Here is a 9,372-nt window from a genome sequence, read left to right on the forward strand (position 1 = left end):
TGGCTTACTGATCTTTTCCGAGTATCTTTGTCTAAAATTAAGATTTATAACTGCCGGATATGATTATGTTGTTGTCGATTTTGTCTTGTTGTCCATTTTGTCTTGTTGTCATGGTTGAGCTGATGGTCTACATTTCCCTCTTTCCGATTAAATAAAGCGTAAATGTAACCATATTTCAGTAGCTTTTAAGACAAGTAGACGTGAACGCTTTGGCCTACTTTTATTATGTTACCTCGAATTATCAGTGATGGATGTTCCATATTTATCTCTGAATGAGCCTGACCTAGCAGTGAGTTATTGTACAGTGCATGTTGTATCTAGATTTAGACTGTTGTTTGCTCAGGCAATTTAGATGCCTGTAATTATTTTGGTGCTTTTTATAGTTGTATTATTTCCAAGTATGAATGCAGGGGGTGCTTTATTATTGATTTGCATTATTATGCGATTAAGTACAGTACATATTAGTGTTCATTTTGTCAGCCATTTTTAATTCAGTCTTAGTCTTTTAAATTAGTCTTAGTCCTGAGTCAAATGTACATCATTTAAGCTGAATATCTCAAATGGAGATCGCTAAACTTCAGGTTACGTGTTTGTCGGTTTTTCAGATCATCGTCGGTGCATCTGTAATGTAGAGTCGGGCGTGTGCGCATGGTTGCCAGATTGCAAACATTTACTAGAACACCAGGCAGAAAATGTATCCTTTTAATAGAGACGCTCTGATTTGGGTATTTGAACTCTTGATATCTGGTAACCGCACACATGAAAGCATGAATGTAACCACACATAGTAGAGCTGTGTTGCAGTCCAATAATATGTTGTCTCCTTTTTTTTTAGCTCCCTCTTTTGTTCTAGTGTATCTCTCATGTGTCTCTCAGTTCTTGGTCCGATCTCATCTAGGTGCGTGATGATGCACCTGATCTGAGGGAGTGACATCTGTAGTGATTTCAGTATTCATTTCCCATCTCTATTTAACAAATCCACAATGCATTTCCCTCATAATTTGGATCTTACGTTCAACTGGTATCAAATCAATTTTACATTTTCTCCTTTATAAATGCCAGTGACTTGCCAAACAAGTTCTACTTATAAATGGATTTACAGCCAGCCAAGTCCTCATCTGTACTTCATCTCGGGGAATGATGGTCGAAAAATTGGATGTCAGCAGTAATTTTCAGCACAAGTGCTTCTGTGATTTGTACTTGTATAAAAATATGGTGGAAGTAAAAGCTACTGCTCTATTCCGCTGTCAGGAGTGGCACCTGTTTCAGAGTTTTAGTGTCTGTTTCCTCCTCTGGCTGCGGGAGCCATGGTTTGTTTGGATCATGCGACTATTTTAATTGCCTGAGTGTCTTCCACGGCTGTCCGGGGAGACCATCCTTCCTGCTGGGAGATGTTTGTCACCAGTTCGGCAGCTTCTGTGAATATGCATGAGGGGAATCGTGGAGATATTGCTTCTGAGATGTTGCTTCTGTTGTAATGTCATAAGAATATTCAGCTTTGGGCTCTATTCACTCCTGTCATATTCTGGGACAAGACAACGATGGCATTCTGAGAATAGATTCAACCAGGACTGACGATTTTTTTTGTGTTTATCTAGTGTTTTGTTGTTTTGCTTTGTTCTGCTGTGTTATAGGAGAAAGTTATCATTTGAGAAGCTAACAATTGCTTATGAAGCTGAATATGTAATTAAACATTCTCAGCTTCCTGTTTGCCATATATGGGCAGGCATGTGGCTATGCGGAATGATTGACAGTGCCTCAAAGTATTCTGATAAGTTAAATGAAGAATCTGATGGCATCCGGTGACATTATTTTTCTGCAGTTTACAGAGTCTTGCGCCGCCACAGAGACAAGTGAGGCATTTCAATACCTCTAATTCAGTGATATCTGTCAGGTAATCTGTCACCCTGAACTCTTCTAGGTTGTCTCTGTTTTAAGAGTAATTGCTGTTGAGCTAGCAATAATGTTAAGAGTACTTTCTTTCTTTCTTTCTTTCTTTCTTTCTTTCTTTCTTTCTTTCTTTCTTTCTTTCTTTCATTCTTTCTTCATTTATTTATTTTCGGAAATTGTGTTTTGTCTGTATTCATTTTTCTGGGTTCTGTTTTTTGTTTTAATTAAAAAAATATTTAATTCATAAAACTTTAACAATTGAATCATTTATTAAAATTAAAAATAATAGTGCCCTATATTTCAGAAATTTAGTTTTGTCTGTTTAAATTTTTCTGGATTCTGTGTTTTGTGATTGAATAAAAAATATAAAAAATGCATAAACCTTTAACAATTTAATGTGCCTTTCTTTTATATATATATATATATATATATATATATATATATATAAAACTGTAATATTTTTAATGTTATTATTACTTTGACAAGTACATTCTACAATGTAAAATGGTAATACATTTCTGTCATCATTTATTCAAGTCAAACCAAACTTTTATTTTGGCTGGTTTTGAGTTTTTTGTGTATCTGATGATAGTTTTATCAAATGAAATGGTGAAATGTTGGTGAAGTGACTATGGAGCCGGTATGGAGATGCAGTTCATGTGTTAATTTCCTCATATAGTGAGACAGCAGATGCTGAAGCATCACAAGCATTGTGTGTGCTTGAGTTTTTTTAGTAGACAAATTTGACCACTCAATCATACGGAGACACACAGAACATATTCAAAGCAAATCATAAGGTACTAATAATTAGCATTTATGCATTTGGCAGTTGCTTTTATAGCATTCAGGGTTTACTTTGGGAATCGAACCCATGACCTTGGCATTGCTAGTGCCTGTGGTTATTTAATCGGTGCAGAAGCTCGTAATCTTTGCCTTCTCTTTTGAAGTCAAAAGCAGCAGTGGATTATGGATTTCGACAGAATCCATACAGCTTCCTCCTTTGGTTCTCAAATCTTCTGCTCACACTCAACCACTCGCTGGTCATTTGTCTTTGTGTCACAGAGTAGCCCAAGCATACCCTCCCACCAGAGCAGCAGCTTGAAATGAGATTCACTTGACTGCATAATCTCTCTCCATTGAGCTCGACGTAGATTAATTGCCCAAACGGGCGACTCTCTGCCGCCTCGGCCAATCACCGATCACACGGCCAATCGCATTCCCCATTTCCACAGATATGGTGCTGGTGCTCATGCTGGAGGTGCTGCTTAGCCAGGGAACCTACTACATTCAACGAACCAGCCCACATTCACATTAATTTGATAGGCTAACAATGACGCAACTGACTTCTAACTATTAATTTGATTTAGTGTTAAACTGTCACAAGCTGGCTTTATTGTACAGATAATTATATTCCATAAAAGTTTTTAAACATAATTATTCATTATTATGCATAATTATGAATTGTACTTAACAGTAATAATAATAATAATAATAATAATAATAATAATACATATTATTATTATTATTATTTTAGAGTCTTTTATAATTGTATTATACTATAAATTATTGTTAATATTTTAGAATTATTATTTTCTTTAATATAGTGATACATTTTATACATTAATAGAGTATATAAAGAAGAACAAGAATACCCTAATTTCTGACTAAATGAACCATTAAAATAACTCAGTTGCTGAAATTGTGTTTTTTGACTATTACTCTGGCAGTTTTTTTATGTCTTTAGATGTTTTCTTGAATACATAAACAAATCTAATAAAAAAAATAATTAACTTAAGTTACTTGAATACATAAAAAATGAGATTGCTGATATACAGAGCATATAATGTATATAGCAGCTCACAATCAGATCATTTGGTATTTGAAGGGTTTTATGAGAAATATATTGCATAAATTATATTGTTTAAATATTATTTGTTTATATTGATTATTGAGATATTTAGTTGCAGACTTTGGTATGTTGCAAATCTGAGTTTGAAACACACACTTTGAGACACACGTGAGATTATTATCATTATTATGGTTTATTTTTCAGAAAGCAAATCTTAGAAGCAGGAGACTTCAGCAAAAGTCTACATTTGCCCTCCATTGAATCTCTTCTTTGTCTGGTTGAACAACCTAAAGATTTAAGAGAAATCTTTGTTTGTGTTTTCTTTCTTTCCTATGGGTGATTGGCTGCTGTTAAATCATGTCTTAAGCTTCATTATTTGAAGACACCGAGGGGAAAATAAGCTGTTTTTCCAGATCAATATGTCAGGCACAGCCACCGTAAAAGCAGTATGTCAGTGTTGAAGGTCTGTCTTGTACTTAACACATCATAAAAATCATACGTTAAAGGCTGTCCTCATCAATATGTGCCAAGCAGTCAGTCCTATATATCACTAACAGCATCCAAGTCTGTTGTTGATTTCCCATCAAACGTGTTGCACATTAACACTGCCTCATGTAAACATGTGCTATTAATATAAATGTATAATGGACTGATCGTAAATCCTGCTGATAAATACTTATATGTTGCCACTGTAACTGCTCCTCAGTTTCAAGTGAAGACCAACATACATGTATGTGCCAAGCAGTCAGTCCTACATATCACTAACAGCATCCAAGTCTGTTGTTGATTTCCCATCAAACGTGTTGCACATTAACACTGCCTCAGGTAAACATGTGCTATTAATATAAATGTATAATGGACTGATCGTAAATCCTGCTGATAAATACTTATATGTTGCCACTGTAACTGCTCCTCAGTTTCAAGTGAAGACCAACATACATGATACGTGCTCTGTTTTCTGTTTTCACTGCTTGCTCTGCGGAGGATGATCAAAACCTACCAACAGCTCTGGACTGGGATACAGCACCGCAGATTTTATCAACAAAATGGAAAGAGAACACATACACTCTCTTTGGGGGATTTTTTATTTTATTTATTTATTTTTTCATTTTAAAGCTGCAACCGCACTTGTTTCATTTACTCCTGCTTCAGTATGAAATAGAAGGCATCAGGTGTTGGACACAACGCATATTCATATTTATTAAATATGAAATATTTAATATTGCATATTATATTCAGATCATTATTTTATTGTGTTTGTTTTAGTTTGTTTTATTTTTGTTTAATTTAATTGGTTTTGAGTTTTATTTTATTTTTTACTTAACTTTTGACTTTATTTTTTGTTTTAAATTTAAATAATTGTGGCCAATAACAGCACATTAAAACTTTCGCCCATACTGTACATGTCTTATATGTGCTGCTAGTGTACTCCTAAAATGGAATAATATTACTTTTGAGCAGTTAATTGAATTTGAAATGTACACTCAGTCCACACTCAGATACCTTTATTAATTTTAATTTTGTATATTATCTTTTAGATGCTAGTGCACTCCTAAAAGTGAATGATATTCACATTTACATTTTAAATACATTTAATACATTACACTCAGACCATACTATTTTACTTTACTTTATTTTATTTTATAATTTCACTTTTTATGTACTTTTATTTATTTTTGACCTATAACAGTACATGTTTCAAAGGTTGAAGAACAGTACAAAGATTTCACTCATGTATATTATCTTTGAGGTCTTCTGTATCATGTGTACTCCTAAAAGTGAAAAATATTCTCTTTTAATAGATAAATGCATTTTAAATTTACCGTCTCTCTATTCTGGGAAAAATTGTCCAAAAATCGTTGGTCTGTTTGTTGGTTCTGTTGAATTCAAGAAAGCCATGGATAACAGTAGTAGTTTGCTTTAGATTGGAAGGTTCTGGAGTTTCAGCGGCGTAACATCGAACAGTCATGGTTGAAAAGTCGTCATTGATTTTACCACAAACACATTCGAGTCAAAACTCTTTGACAGTCCAGCCCTGTGTGTTTGGCAAACATTACCGCTTGCTCTCCAGGGACAAGGCATGTAGCCTGTACGAATGATAAATGGCTGGAATGAGTAAAGTTGAGAAGTCAGTGACTGCCTGGTGTCCCCGCTGTCTTTCAGCAGTCCTCTTTTCCTCAGCCTTCACCTCTCCTTCTCACCAGTTTAATCGTCCGGCACTTCACACGCTCCACCTCTCGCTCCCCTCTCTTCCAGACCTCCTCCTGCTGTACGCCTAATTAATGGCTGAACATGCTGGAGAAGCCGTCACTCCTTCTTTTCTATCTTTTTTTCTTAATATATATCCTTTCAAAGGCGATGGAGGCTGGTGAAGGGCCTCTCATTCCCACTCCCCATCTCCTCGGCTCGTTTTTTTTTTTTTTTTTCGTTCCCTCCTTCACTACGTCTCTTCTTTTCTTCATTATTCATTAAGTTTCCCTTCAAAGCCCCAGACAGAAGGCAGAGAGAAAAGATAAGCTGCTGGACTTCAACCCACCTGCAAGAGCGAGAGTAGAAAATGAGCGAGGGATGACACACCGATATAATAAAATGGAATAGTTTGATATATATCCAATTTATTTTCTGTTTATATTCTGTTTACTTTTTAGACATAACTGACTGTTTACTTTAGTATTGCTGCAATGCATTGCAAACTGTTCTGCACTGTGTTATCAGTGGATATGGATGAGTAAATGGTTTTGTTTGCTTCCGTCTAGTTGGCTTGCATCAATATTGATGCATGCTGTGCAAGTCGGTTGAGAAGTTCTGTGCATTGTTTGGGCTGGTTGCCCTCATATAAAGCTCACTGATGAAATATATGGGATGTGTGACTGTCATGGGTTTGGTTTTGTGTAGTTCTTAAGTCTGCATCTCCTCGTGGATCACATGACTTCAGTTGCGCTTGTAAGATTTTATAATGTTTTTGAAAGTCTCTTATGCTCACCAAGGCTGCATTTATTTGATCCAAAAAATGCAGTAAAAGCAGTAATATCAAGTTCAAGACATTGGTGCTTGCCTACAGAACAGCCACGGGCTCTGCACCCTCCTACCTCTGCTCGCATCCCCTCCAGAAGCCTGCGGTTGGTAAATGAACGACGCCTCGTGGTCCCATCATAGAGAGGCACAAAATCACTCTCAAGGATGTTTCTTTCACCAGACCCTGTTGGTGGAATGACCTACCTAACTCCATCCGGACAGCCGAATCCCTCTCAATGTTCAAGAAACAACTGAAAACTCATCTCTTCCGTGGGCATCTGGATGCCTCCTTACAATTAATTAATTAATTAAATAAATAAATACTATCCATTCACTTGTTCTATTCTCTTATTATACTTTATCTCTTCCTGTCCTAGCTTTTACTATTTTGAACGATGACAGAAACATTGTATAACGGGCACTTCTCATGTTTATTGACATCTTATGATAAATCGCTTGTTGTATTCCTCAAATGTCAAAAGTTGCTTTGGATAAAAGCATCTGCCAAATGAATAAATGTAATATGGTGAAATACTGTTATAGTTTAAAATAACTGCTTTCCAATTTAGCATATTTGAAAATGTAATTTATTCCTGTGATCAAAGCTGAATTTCCAGCATCATTACTCCAGTCTTCAGTGTCACATGATCCTTCAGAAATCATTCTAATATGCTGATTTGCTGCTCAGGAGACCTTTATTTGTGTCAATATTCAAAACAATTGTGCTGCTTAATATGTTTGTGGAAAAAAATGGTGCATTTATTTTTGGATTTTTTGATACATTTATTTAAAATATTTTGTAACGTCAAATGTCTTTCACATTTGACCAATTTAATGCATCCTTGCTGAATAGAAGTATTTGATGTTTCAAGTATTAAACTAATAATAATAATAATAATAATACAAATGACCAAAGACCAAATTAATACATTTATTCGGGGTGTAATAATGAATTGAATTGGAATTGATTGGGGGCACATTAGAAACCTTAATAGCCTGGCTCATGAATATTATTATATGTGATAAATATTAAGTAATTAAAAGTATGAAAAATCTAATAAAATTAGAACCAGGTATGTAGGTAAAAAAAAAAAAAACAATAATAAAATAAAAATAAATGAAAAATAAATTGTGTATATATATATATATACAGTATATATATATATATACATACATGTAATATATTAATGTAATGGATACTCTGCAATAATCCACAAGTAATCCACACCACTCCAGTCCATGAGTTAACGGCTTGTAAAGTGAAAGCTATGTGTTTGTAAGAAACAAATCCATCATTAAGACATTTTTAACTTCAAACCATTGATTCTGACTAAATAAAAAGATAACTCTATCCATAATATTGATTTCTTCAGTGAAAAAGTTGTCTCGTCTGAATCAGGAGAGAAATATGCACAGATCAAGCACCGTTTACAAGCAAAAACAGTTTTAAACAGTTCTAAACAAATATGTCCGTGGATTTTGATGCGAGAGGACAACAGGGGATGGACTTCTTTTTCCCACTGAAGGATCCGGAGTGTTATTACGAATTATGGACCGGTACTTTTACCGGTAAGATAATTTTCATTTTTGAGTGAACATTTCCTTTAATCTAGCTATCAGCATCTCCACAGAAGGCAATTGTGTCGCTATTCAGCTCAAGTCAGTTCAGTGTAGGGCTGCACGATAAATCGCATGCGATATTTAACGCGCATCTTATCAGTAAAGCCGGTTCTGTAATCAGCGGTAAATCTCCATCACCTGCAGGCTTTCACATTGAGCAGCATTAACTACACAGAGCCGTTCACTGACAAGCTGCGCAAAACCACGTTCATATTCGCGCGATTTTTTGCGCTGCTCGTCAGTGAACAACGGCTCTGTGTAGTTAATGCTGCTCAATGTGAAAGCACGCACGTGATGGAGATTTACCGCTGATTAAAGAACCGGCTTTCTGACAAGATGCGCGTTAAATATCGCATGCGATTTATCGTGCAGCCCTATTTCAGTGTTGATTCAGCTCTGTTCAATAACAGTGTCGATGCTGCAGAGTTCATCAATTATGAAACACATTTGATTCATAATCGATTTAGTGTGAAAAATATCTATGAGTAGAAAGCCAATAAAACACATTTCCAGAAAGCAGCAGCAGCGTGCAACGAAGAAAATTAAATACTAGTGGTGATAATATTAATATGATCAAAGAAAGAAATGAAACTAACTCAAGATCTGACATAATAAAAATGATAGTTGTGTGCAGCCTGTGAGAAATCGAGCCAGAGAGAGAGAGAGAGAGAGAAGCAACGAGGGCTGGCGCACACATGACGGACGCTCTGTGAGCTCTGAGACGGCCAATCAGTGCGCTCGGCTCGCCCGAGCTGCTGCAGCGGAGGAGTGAGAGAGGATTCTCCCAGACACACACGCGCACACACGCATCCTAAACGGAGCAGAGCAGCACACGCTCGACAAGGGAGCGCAGACACGCGGTGACAATGGTATGCATGGGACAGAAAGTCTGTTTGGAAACTTTACCATACGCACCGGATGCACATGTTTGGACTTGTATCGTTAGGTAATGTGGAATATTTTCTATTTTCGTGCATCGTACAGAGCATGTTTTTTTTT

General features: G+C 35.9%; 1 protein-coding gene across 5 annotated transcripts in view; it reads left to right on the top strand.

Moving 5' to 3' along the window:
* LOC107654555 (cadherin-18-like) overlaps positions 1-9,372 on the top strand; it is a 172,803-nt gene that overhangs the window by 43,851 nt on the left and 119,580 nt on the right. Inside the window, exon 1 of one of the 5 annotated variants that reach the window (XM_016441684.1) lies at positions 9,126-9,319. The exons of the other annotated variants lie outside the window; for them this stretch is intronic. The gene's annotated coding sequence lies outside the window, so the exon portion shown is untranslated. Of the gene's footprint in view, positions 1-9,125; positions 9,320-9,372 lie in introns of those variants that run through there. 5 annotated transcript variants of the gene reach the window in all.

This window comes from Sinocyclocheilus anshuiensis, unplaced genomic scaffold (genome assembly GCF_001515605.1).
Source record: "Sinocyclocheilus anshuiensis isolate Anshui unplaced genomic scaffold, SAMN03320099.WGS_v1.1 scaffold391, whole genome shotgun sequence".
NCBI lineage: Eukaryota > Metazoa > Chordata > Actinopteri > Cypriniformes > Cyprinidae > Sinocyclocheilus > Sinocyclocheilus anshuiensis.